This window comes from Chrysoperla carnea, chromosome 3 (genome assembly GCF_905475395.1).
Source record: "Chrysoperla carnea chromosome 3, inChrCarn1.1, whole genome shotgun sequence".
NCBI classification, from domain to species: Eukaryota; Metazoa; Arthropoda; class Insecta; order Neuroptera; family Chrysopidae; genus Chrysoperla; species Chrysoperla carnea.
Window position 1 is genome coordinate 1395887 of NC_058339.1, and position 10701 is coordinate 1406587.

At 31.2% G+C, this 10701-nt stretch overlaps 2 long non-coding RNA genes across 3 annotated transcripts; one reads left to right on the top strand and one right to left on the bottom strand.

The window, feature by feature from the left end:
* Positions 1-6499: 6499 nt before the first annotated feature.
* Positions 6500-10348, bottom strand: LOC123294944. 2 transcript variants are annotated; one of them, XR_006535128.1, is made up of 4 exons: positions 9915-10348; positions 9476-9565; positions 9236-9387; positions 6500-6652 (listed from the first exon to the last, which is right to left on the bottom strand). It is a non-coding gene; the product is annotated as an uncharacterized LOC123294944 (long non-coding RNA). The 2 variants fall into 2 exon arrangements; XR_006535127.1 differs by lacking the exon at positions 6500-6652 and adding an exon at positions 7826-8149.
* Positions 6765-8405, top strand: LOC123294943. The gene is made up of 2 exons (XR_006535126.1): positions 6765-6947; positions 7743-8405. It is a non-coding gene; the product is annotated as an uncharacterized LOC123294943 (long non-coding RNA).
* Positions 10349-10701: the final 353 nt, after the last annotated feature.

The window sequence follows — 10701 nt, forward strand, 5'->3', positions numbered from 1 at the left end:
ACACTGATTTGGAAATCGTTATTTTTTTTTCCGAATTCTACGCAAAAACTTTGAAACGCAAAATTCCGTATTTTGGAGGTGTTCTAAGATGTTTTGTCTTGATTCGAATACTTACAGGGTGATGGCTTGCATTTTTTAAGATGAATCGAAACCTGAACTTTAAACTCAGTCTAAAAATAAGGTCGATTTTAAATATTTTGCAAGAAAAAGTTGCTTAGAATATTTTTTTATACTAATGAACAATTTTTATGATAAAATTCGAATTTTTAATTTCTTCATTATTTTGGTCTACACTCAAAATTATTTGAAGTATTTCGAAATATTTGAATACATAACACTATTAATTATCAAAATTCCAGTGCTTTCATTCCGGAGCACACAAAAAATAAACGTGTAATAATTTTGAGTAAAGACTAAACTAATGAAAAAATTAAAAATGCGAATTATAAAGCAAAATTTAATGTTTTGTTTCAAAATATTCGAAAAAAAGCGAAAAATTTTCTTCCAAAGTGTAAAAGTAAATTAAAAGGGCAAAAATTGGGGGACAATTCTCTATAAAAAAAGGCTTCTTTTTTCTTCCTTTTATATCACTAGTTTCTTAGTTACAGTGAGTTGAAACTATGTCACCAAAGAGAATCAGATACTGTGTGATAAATTTTCGTATTCTGCTCTTCAAACTTTGGAAGTTGGGAAACAGCACTTACTTTTGAAATGAAATGAAACTTTTTGAAACGTGTTTATAGGACCCCAAGGAACATTCAGCCAACTCAACATAGTCATATAAGGAACATAGGGAGTGGAGGCCAATGTAGACAAAATTTAAAAAATGCTTATTTTGTCTTATAATTGTCGTTTAGTAGGTATTTTTGGTCGCTGACTGCGAATCCGAAAACAGATTACAATGATTCTGTTACCAGCTATTCCTTTAAATTGTGTTGTTTTACCAATAATTTTACTTCTTCTTCGATACAAAAACGGCAAACTATTTATGTTGCTCTAGTGGGTATTTTTATTAAACTGTGCTCTACAGGATATTTTTGGTGAATCATTCCGAAGCCGGTCAGAATTAACGGATTCTGTCACGTCTTCCGAAAATCATGCCATTTTGGCAAGTAACTATAAAATAAATATTTTTCATCAATATTTAAAAGTATATTGTGTGTATTTTTTTTGTACAAAAAAGTGAAATTTTGGACAAAATTGGAATGATTTTTGGAAGACGTGGCATAGCAGAATTTGTGTAATCTGCCTCATCAGCAACCATAAATATGTACTACACGACAATTTTTATCCGCATTTCATATAAATGTTGGTATATATTGCCCCCCCCCTCTATGACTAGCATAAGTTGGTTGAATGTTCCTTGGAGTCTTATTAGTACGTTACAAAAAGTTTCATTGAAATCGGTGCTGTTTCCTAACTTTTCCGCTATCATCACTTTTTTCCGGGTCCTTTACTCTATCATAAGATGAAACCATGAGTTTATCTCCGAGAGCTTATGTATTGACAAATGAAGAATCGACGAAGGCGTATTAATCATCCACTAGTTGAGCCTTAAAAATATCCTAATTTACTACGAAAGTAAATAAATTATAAATAAGAAATGTTTAGTTTATACATATTTGTTTCTACATGGTACTGTGGTTTAAATAGAGTCTTGTGTGTAAATAATCACAATAATATAAGACTCAAAGTGCTATGTAGAAAATCACAGTACCATGAAAACTACGTCAGAATAATTGGAATAAAATAAAGCTCTTAAACTAAAGCCGTGGCTACTACAATATCACCTCTACAAAGTATGAAACAAAATATTCACATAATAACCTGAAATTGTTATGAAAAGTAATACTGGTATAACAGTTGGGGGACCGTTCTCTGGAAAACTTTTTAATATTAGAGGTCCTCTGACGATAATAACAATTTCACTTACCATAACAATTTCTGATCTGAATATTTTTGCATACTTTTTAGAGCATGATTTTGTAGTAGTAGGCCAATCATTTGAAAATTTCGACTCCATCATTATCAATTCCTTTTTTAGTTGAAAAGTTATTGATCTGACCATTAAAGGTTAAAACATCACGAGTTGTTTGAATTTGACTTGGGTTATTTGTGTGTACTCTGTATACGTCTTTTGAGTGTATTAAAATCCAGAATATTTTTACATATCAATATAAAAACAATAAAATATATTTGTATGGCAACTTATGAATTTTATTAACATAAATATGTTGAAGAAAATTTTAGAAAATACTGATATATAACGAACTATTATACATGTCAACCAGAAAATACAAAAAGTTTTTGCTTTATCTATTTACAAATCGATTTTTGAAGTATTTTTTATCAGCAGGAACGAATTTATTAGTTTCGTGTGCTTTCCCCGAAAAAATTCCGCCTCTCCCGTTTTTTGTTTGAGAAGTTAGTTAACGTCCAAAAAAAAATCATCTAAAGTATCAAAACCGTTGTTTAATTGTTCATTTAATATAAAATTTAATGTTAAAGTTCAAATTTTTGCAAGGTAATTTAAACGTCTTTTATGAATGGTTTTGAATCCAAAGAGTTTATATACATAGAGAACGCGGGGATCTGCTACCCTGTAAGTAGATACGAAATGATGAATGAGAGAGAAGAGATTTTGTGTCTGCTAATATTAGTAATATTTGTTTTGTGCAAAGAGGATATATACAGTTTTATTTTTTCTGAAAAATGAAAATATGTTTAATATACAGTTTTGCATATTCTCCAATATGTGGCCGCAGTTTATACTAAGTACACAATTTGTTTTTTCAGAAATATTATAATTTAAATATTAGATGAAAGTGCACTTAAATTTAAATAATAATTAAACTCAATAAAACTTTTAGTTAGTTTGATTGAAAATTAAAAATTATATTTTGCCGGTTATGTAAATAAAGTTTCTGTTGACGTTTCTACTTTTTGAATAATTTATAATGTATCAAATAATATTCCCCAAATGGATTTTTTTAACTATATACTTTATAGCAATAATGTAAACAATATGTAGCCAATGACATGTAGATTAGACAAGGCCACAGGGAAACTCACTGGCAGTCTTCTCTCTCATTCATCATATCGCATATGTTGGGCCCTGACGTTCTCTAGTTGCTTAAACTGTTTTTTATACTATGAATTTTTTGGGCGTGAAGTGTAAATACGTACTAGTCAAGCTGTTATTTTTTTGTCAAAGTCTAGTGGTTTTCGGATGAAAATTTAACTGAAAAGTAGATAAAAGAGATATAAGTTTGGTTTTAGAATATTAATATCGTAACATTTCGTGTTTGGAACGTGAAAATTTAAGTTTTAAATGAAGTTGTTGTTCTGTTGTTTGTCAACCGCTGTTCAGAGACACGCCTTGACTTTAAAAACAACATAATTTTGTTAATGAAACGCATTTGGTTTCCAATAATCTGTCGTTCGAGGTCGTTCGAATCTCCCCCTAGACGATCAAAAATTTTATATATAATTGTTATTTTTTTGGTATTTTTACCCCGACTATACAATGGCTTACCAGAATTTTAAAATGAGGTATCGTTAGAAGCATTTTGATTGTCCGCTGGTTATAGGCAATGTGGCGTCACATTAAATTGAATATGGCGCTCTCTACAGGACATAAAGTTATGATCGAAAAACAAATTTCGATTTATTGATAGCGTGTTTGGTATTAAATTAAAGGGCGTAATTAGCACTTTTCAAAAATATATATATTGTTAAACTTAATCACGGAATTATAATCGTAAAACAGTTTAAAATGTATGTATTTTCGTCTGTTCCCATCTAGCTTCTAAACTACTTACCATAATTTAACTAATGAAGTATCGTTAGAAGCATTTTGATTGCCCGATGGTTATAGGCTATGTGGCATCATATTGAATTGAATATGGCGCCCTTTACAGGACATAAAGTTATGATCGAAAAACAAATTTCGATTTAATGATAGCCTGTTTGGTATTAAATTAAAGGGCATTATTAGCACTTTTCAAAAATATATATATTGTTAAACTTAATCACGGAATTATAATCGTAAAACAGTTTAAAATGTATGTATTTTCGTCTATTCCCACCCAGCTTCTAAAATACTTATCATAATTTGACAAATGAGGTATCGTTAGAAGCGTCTTGATTTCCTGCTGGTTAAAGGCTATGTGGCGTCAAAATTAAATTGAGTATGGCGTCCTTTACAGGACATAAAATTATGATCGCAAAACCAAATTTCGATTTAATGATAGTGTGTTTGCTATCAATAAATATATTGTTATACGTAATCACGCATTATAGCCTCAAAATAGTTTTAAGCGTATGTATTTCCGATCAGTTAAATTGTAATTACTGTCGGGGGACCGTTCTGTAGAAAATTTTTTAAACCTGGAGGTCCCCCCGACAGTAATAACAATACAATTACACCACACTTTGTTCGAATTTTTTTTTGTAAATTCCTTCAAACCTTGTTTCATATTTTTTAGAGCATGATTTTGTAGAAGTCGGGGTTTTAGTTTTTGAACTTTATTTTATTTTAAGTTCTAGTAAAAACAGTGGAAATAAGATTTTCCAATTGATTTCGACAAAATTTTTATAATTTATCAATTAACAATTTTTTAGAATTTAAGCAAGTTCTTTAATAAAATAATAACTTTCTCCTAATTACAACGTGAAAAAAAAACTTACTTTTCGCAACTATTTAAAGTATATTGTATCCAAAAGTATCAGAACTACAAACTCAAACAATTATGGGTTCTGAAATCAATTTACAAGGCATTATGAATGTTCTTCAAAATGTTCAAACTCAAATTGATACAAAAATTAATAACTTAAATAAGAATATAAATGCAAAATTTGACAATACGAATAAAGACTTAAGAACTTTTAATGGATGCGCAAAACAATAAAATTGGTCAACTTGAATGTGAGATCAGACGAAACAATAATATAATGCATGGAATCCTCTAATCAGAAAATAAGTATTTTCAGTTAGAAAACGTAGTAAAGGAATTTAGTTTCTTTAGAAGAATAGGCGTTAAAAATGATTCTAAATGTGGCCGCTGAATTTAGGCTTTACGACACAATGGAAAAAAATTTTCGTTTAAAAAAATTAAAACTTCTTAAGGATACAAATCTTTTCACAACCGAAGATTATCCAAAGAAAATTCTGGAGAAACAAAGGAGTTATGAGAGAAAATGATTAAACAAAGGGAAGAAGGTCACTTTGCCATCATCAAATACGATAGACTTTTCACGGATGAGGATGAAGATTTTGTAAAACAAACTGAGAAAAAACGAAAGCTTTCAATTGAACTCACTTCAGAGAATACTGATTCTAGCCAAGAAAGTAATCAGATTGCAAAAAAACCGCCGCTAAAGCAAATATTGGAAAAATTCCTGATATATTTTCGCGCTCTAGGCCAAGTTCAACAAGCATTACCCACCCTAATGCTACAACGTCTTAAAACAACCGGTAGTAGTAGGCAATGGCAACTCACTACAAAGAATTGACAATAAATATCATGGAAACAAAAGAAAAAACGGAATATTATGAAAATCGGAACATGGAATACCGAATCAATGACCGCCAACGTCTGTTGAATAGTCATGGCACACAATGATGATGATACTATGAATTGTCATAGATGACGTCATGATTTATAGCGCACGATGCTGAAGTGTTTTAATGTCACAATTTTTTTTAAGTGGGTATATTTATTGCAAAATACTTTGAAATATAAATATTTTATTATTGGAATCATTTTTTTGGTCCCTACAATCCACGTGTTTCTGGAACAATACTGCAAGCGTCTATTTATTACATTTTATACCATGTATATATGAAATATACATACTATAATAAGTTAAGTACCAAGTTTGTAACGCTTAAAGATATTGATGCTACGAAAAAAATTTTGCCACAGGTGTTCATAGAATCATCTAATTAGTCCATTTTCGGTTGTCCGTCCATCCGTCTGTGAACACGATAGCTCAAAAACGAAAAAAGATATCAAGCTGAAATTTATACAGCATACTCAGGACGTAAAAAGTGAGGTCGAGTTCATAAATGAGCAACATAGGAGAATTGGGCCTTGTAAACCGTTAGAGATAGAACAAAAGTTTAAATGTAAACAATGTTCCTTATAAAAAAATTAACAACTTTTGTTTCAAATATTTTTTCGTAAACATCACTGTTTACGCGTGGGGGAGCCGCAAATTGTATAGTCTGCATTATATGGGAATATAAGTTATGTATGTGTAATGTGGCAGTGTAATCAACACTGTCTATGCATGGTAATTCAACAATTAACTCAGTCAATTGTTTATTTTCACTTGTTTTAATGGAATATATATATATATGCTAGGATATTACAACTAACGCGAAGCGCTATTAAAAAGCGTGCTATCGTTGAAATGTTAAGAAAATTATTTTATGACACACGAAGTGCGCTATCTGAGTATCTGATATAAAGCGGATCTTTTATCTACTATGTTATGTTACAAAACATTATTATTGTAAAAATTTTAAATTTTATCTGCGCAACCGCACAAAACATACCCGAGCTGTTGTGAATGCGAAGGCGACTGAAATCTTCCTCTTTAATTATCGTACTCCGTCGATTCAACATCTAATCGATCATACATTCATCTGAAAATAATTGGTTTTAAAATTAAACATGTCGACGAAACAGTAAATTTATATTTGATTCGCGATTAATTGGTCATGTAAATTGTATTAAAATTCAAAGAAACGAATGTAATTTAACAAATTGTAAAATTAAAGATCAATAAAGAGATAATTTTAGAGCAAAATGTTAATTTAATTGAAATTTTGGAACACATGTGTTGAGCCGTTTACAGTGGATCAACAGTGGAATAATTGGAATTATTATTCATTAGGCGGTTATCCTGAAAGATAAATATCCCCTACAATGGAGATCAAGGTAATTTCAATAATATTCTACCAGTTTTCTAAATTAATCATGAACTTTTCTTACCTCGCTATAATTTGTTGAAGTTTGAAATAAAATTAATGACAGCTACGAACTTTCGTACGCCATATTCAACACTTTGTTTACTGAGTGAATTTGGATAAAGTCATAGTACCAACATGAAGTGTAAAATTTATGTTTGATGAAATTCAAAATTCTATTTATAAGGGTTAAGTTTGGATTTATGTTGTGTCGCTGATAAATGGGCCAAGGATAAACAGACCAAATTTCCACAAATAACATCAATCATTATTGAGATTTATCCTTAAAATCTATTACTTGAGCGTGGAAAACCTCATGCAAAATGGTGTAATATAAATTGTTTCACTTAGCCGTGAAACAAACCCATTATCGATTAATGTAATATTGATCCACACCAAAAGGGGGGATTTCACAACGTTAGTGTAATTCATATTAAACTCACAACGACATCTTGTAACACACACACAACATAAATGGTAGCAAAGCTTTAAACTATTTAAAAATAGGTATCTACAGGTTAGAACAAAAAATTCAAATTATAACCATAAATTTCATAACAAGATTAATTCAAAAAGCGAAGCATTTGGATTAATCTTAAGAATAGATTTAACAAGGAATTTCACACAAAATAAAACACAAAAAAATTTCAAACAAATTAATTTATTATTTATAGCGAGTCTGAAAACATTCCAAAGAATTTTTTTCTTTATAAGAGCCTTCAACAAAAAATAGAAAAATATTCTGCTTTGTTATTATTATTTACAGACTGAACCAACTTCGTCATCTGCAAGTGGAACCAAGCATTCCGTAGTAGGAGATCAAACATAAATTGAAGTCATCATAATAAATTGGTGGACAGAAATTTTCACGATGAAGCAAACACTTTCGCATCCACAACACACTCGGTGGTCGTCAATCATACACAGGTAGAATAAACATATACCATTAAACCGAGGGCACTCTGCACCCAACCTTTAATCCTAGTTCCACATTCAGAACCTAACAGACAATTATCGACACGTGACCCAAACCTGACGGACAAAATGGCTATCCATAACAGTTTTTTGCTTGATACACATGAACGCATAATCAGTTTAAATCCGGTCGTGCTGACGTTTTATCCTGATATCCACAAACTTGTGAGGGAATTCCAAGAACCGACGGTGATGACTCTGAAAAATTGAAACAAATTATAAAAATGTTTCAACGAACAATAATTGGATGTACAACAAGTATTTCAATGGAAAGTTTTTAAAGGAATATACCCCAATCCGAACCGTATCACAAATCACCACCTACAAGGCCTAAAATTTCACAAAATTTTACAAATTTCGACGATTATTACGGCCAAATGATGACACAATAAAACATTTCAACATTCGGAAGAAATACTTAAACGAGTGAAAGAAAATGGTTCGACAGCAGACCCAATATGTACAAAATACAAATTTTCATATACAAAAAATTATTATCAACATCTGAAAACAAATCCATATATATATATGAAAAAGAAACGTTAAAATTAATTCACTCAATACAAATTCGATAATATTTGTTGGTACACCTCCACGAAAATTCTAAAGGCTCAGCTAAACTGGAACGTTGGAAATTGAACTTATCACAACATAAGTTCATGGTTGAATACATTCCGGATGCAAATAACAACATCGACGATGCTTTTCACATCTTTGCGAAATGGAAAATTGAACCATCCACAAACTGAATCACTACATAAACTACAATTCCAAGAAAATTTACCAGACGATACCCTACTATTCTTACGGATACTTATGAAAATTCCCAAACGTTCGCGTGGTACAAGCACTGGATGAAGTTACGTAAATACATCACTGCTCGTTTAAAACACGACAACCTGATGAAAATTTTACAAATTCAAGCCGGGCTTCTCCGTAAACTAGTGAGAAAAACATAAGGAAAGAAGATTGGAGGAATATGTATCGCGACGTGGTATATTACGTAAAATCTTGCAAATCTGTCAGAAACGCAAATCATCGCCAGCACTACGACGTCCAAAAGTGGAAACGCACTATATGGCCTGAAAAGTACCAAAAGAGTCCATCATCAACCGATTCTTGGATGAATCCTTAAAAAAGACGTAGAGACTACTTAATAAAACCGGGCGTAAACATGTGTATGAAGTAAACGACTGGGTACAATTAGAGAAGCATCAAATAGCCATGGACAATATTTAAGACCATTCAAAAAAAAAAAAAAAAAAAAAAAAAGGGCATACGTACACCTCCCGAACAGTGACCTCCTATCCTTCAGATCCCCCCCCCCTCGAAGGGCCAGTTGTCTGGACCCCATAACAATCCCACACAGATTGTTTCCTCGGTGGTGTAGTGGTCAGCAACTCCTCGTACATGCAAGAGTGTAACACCCCAATCTTCTGGAAGAAGGGTGGAAATATGTTATGTTACAAAACATTATTATTGTAAAAATTTTAAATTTTATCTGCGCAACCGCACAAAACATACCCGAGCTGTTGTGAATGCGAAGGCGACTGAAATCTTCCTCTTTAATTATCGTACTCCGTCGATTCAACATCTAATCGATCATACATTCATCTGAAAATAATTGGTTTTAAAATTAAACATGTCGACGAAACAGTAAATTTATATTTGATTCGCGATTAATTGGTCATGTAAATTGTATTAAAATTCAAAGAAACGAATGTAATTTAACAAATTGTAAAATTAAAGATCAATAAAGAGATAATTTTAGAGCAAAATGTTAATTTAATTGAAATTTTGGAACACATGTGTTGAGCCGTTTACAGTGGATCAACAGTGGAATAATTGGAATTATTATTCATTAGGCGGTTATCCTGAAAGATAAATATCCCCTACAATGGAGATCAAGGTAATTTCAATAATATTCTACCAGTTTTCTAAATTAATCATGAACTTTTCTTACCTCGCTATAATTTGTTGAAGTTTGAAATAAAATTAATGACAGCTACGAACTTTCGTACGCCATATTCAACACTTTGTTTACTGAGTGAATTTGGATAAAGTCATAGTACCAACATGAAGTGTAAAATTTATGTTTGATGAAATTCAAAATTCTATTTATAAGGGTTAAGTTTGGATTTATGTTGTGTCGCTGATAAATGGGCCAAGGATAAACAGACCAAATTTCCACAAATAACATCAATCATTATTGAGATTTATCCTTAAAATCTATTACTTGAGCGTGGAAAACCTCATGCAAAATGGTGTAATATAAATTGTTTCACTTAGCCGTGAAACAAACCCATTATCGATTAATGTAATATTGATCCACACCAAAAGGGGGGATTTCACAACGTTAGTGTAATTCATATTAAACTCACAACGACATCTTGTAGTACACAACAACTACAGGACTACATAATTGCCACATAGATTTTTTTACCTGTTGGATAATCCTCTTCTTCTTTAGCTGATCGCTATGCAAGAATAATACAACTAACGCGAAGTGTTATTGGGGGATTTTCAGCTATATTTAACAATGTGTGATCACGCTATTTTAGATACGATACGCTAAATGTTCACTCAAGCGCATTATGTAAGTATAAAAAATTTTAGTTTATATACTATTTTATAAGAATTTTATTTAAAAACTTCGTATTACATTCAGGTAGCACGAAAAGATTCGCAACGAACGTATAGCACATAATATGTATACCTAGTATGATAGATTTAAATTGCGTAGGAGAAAT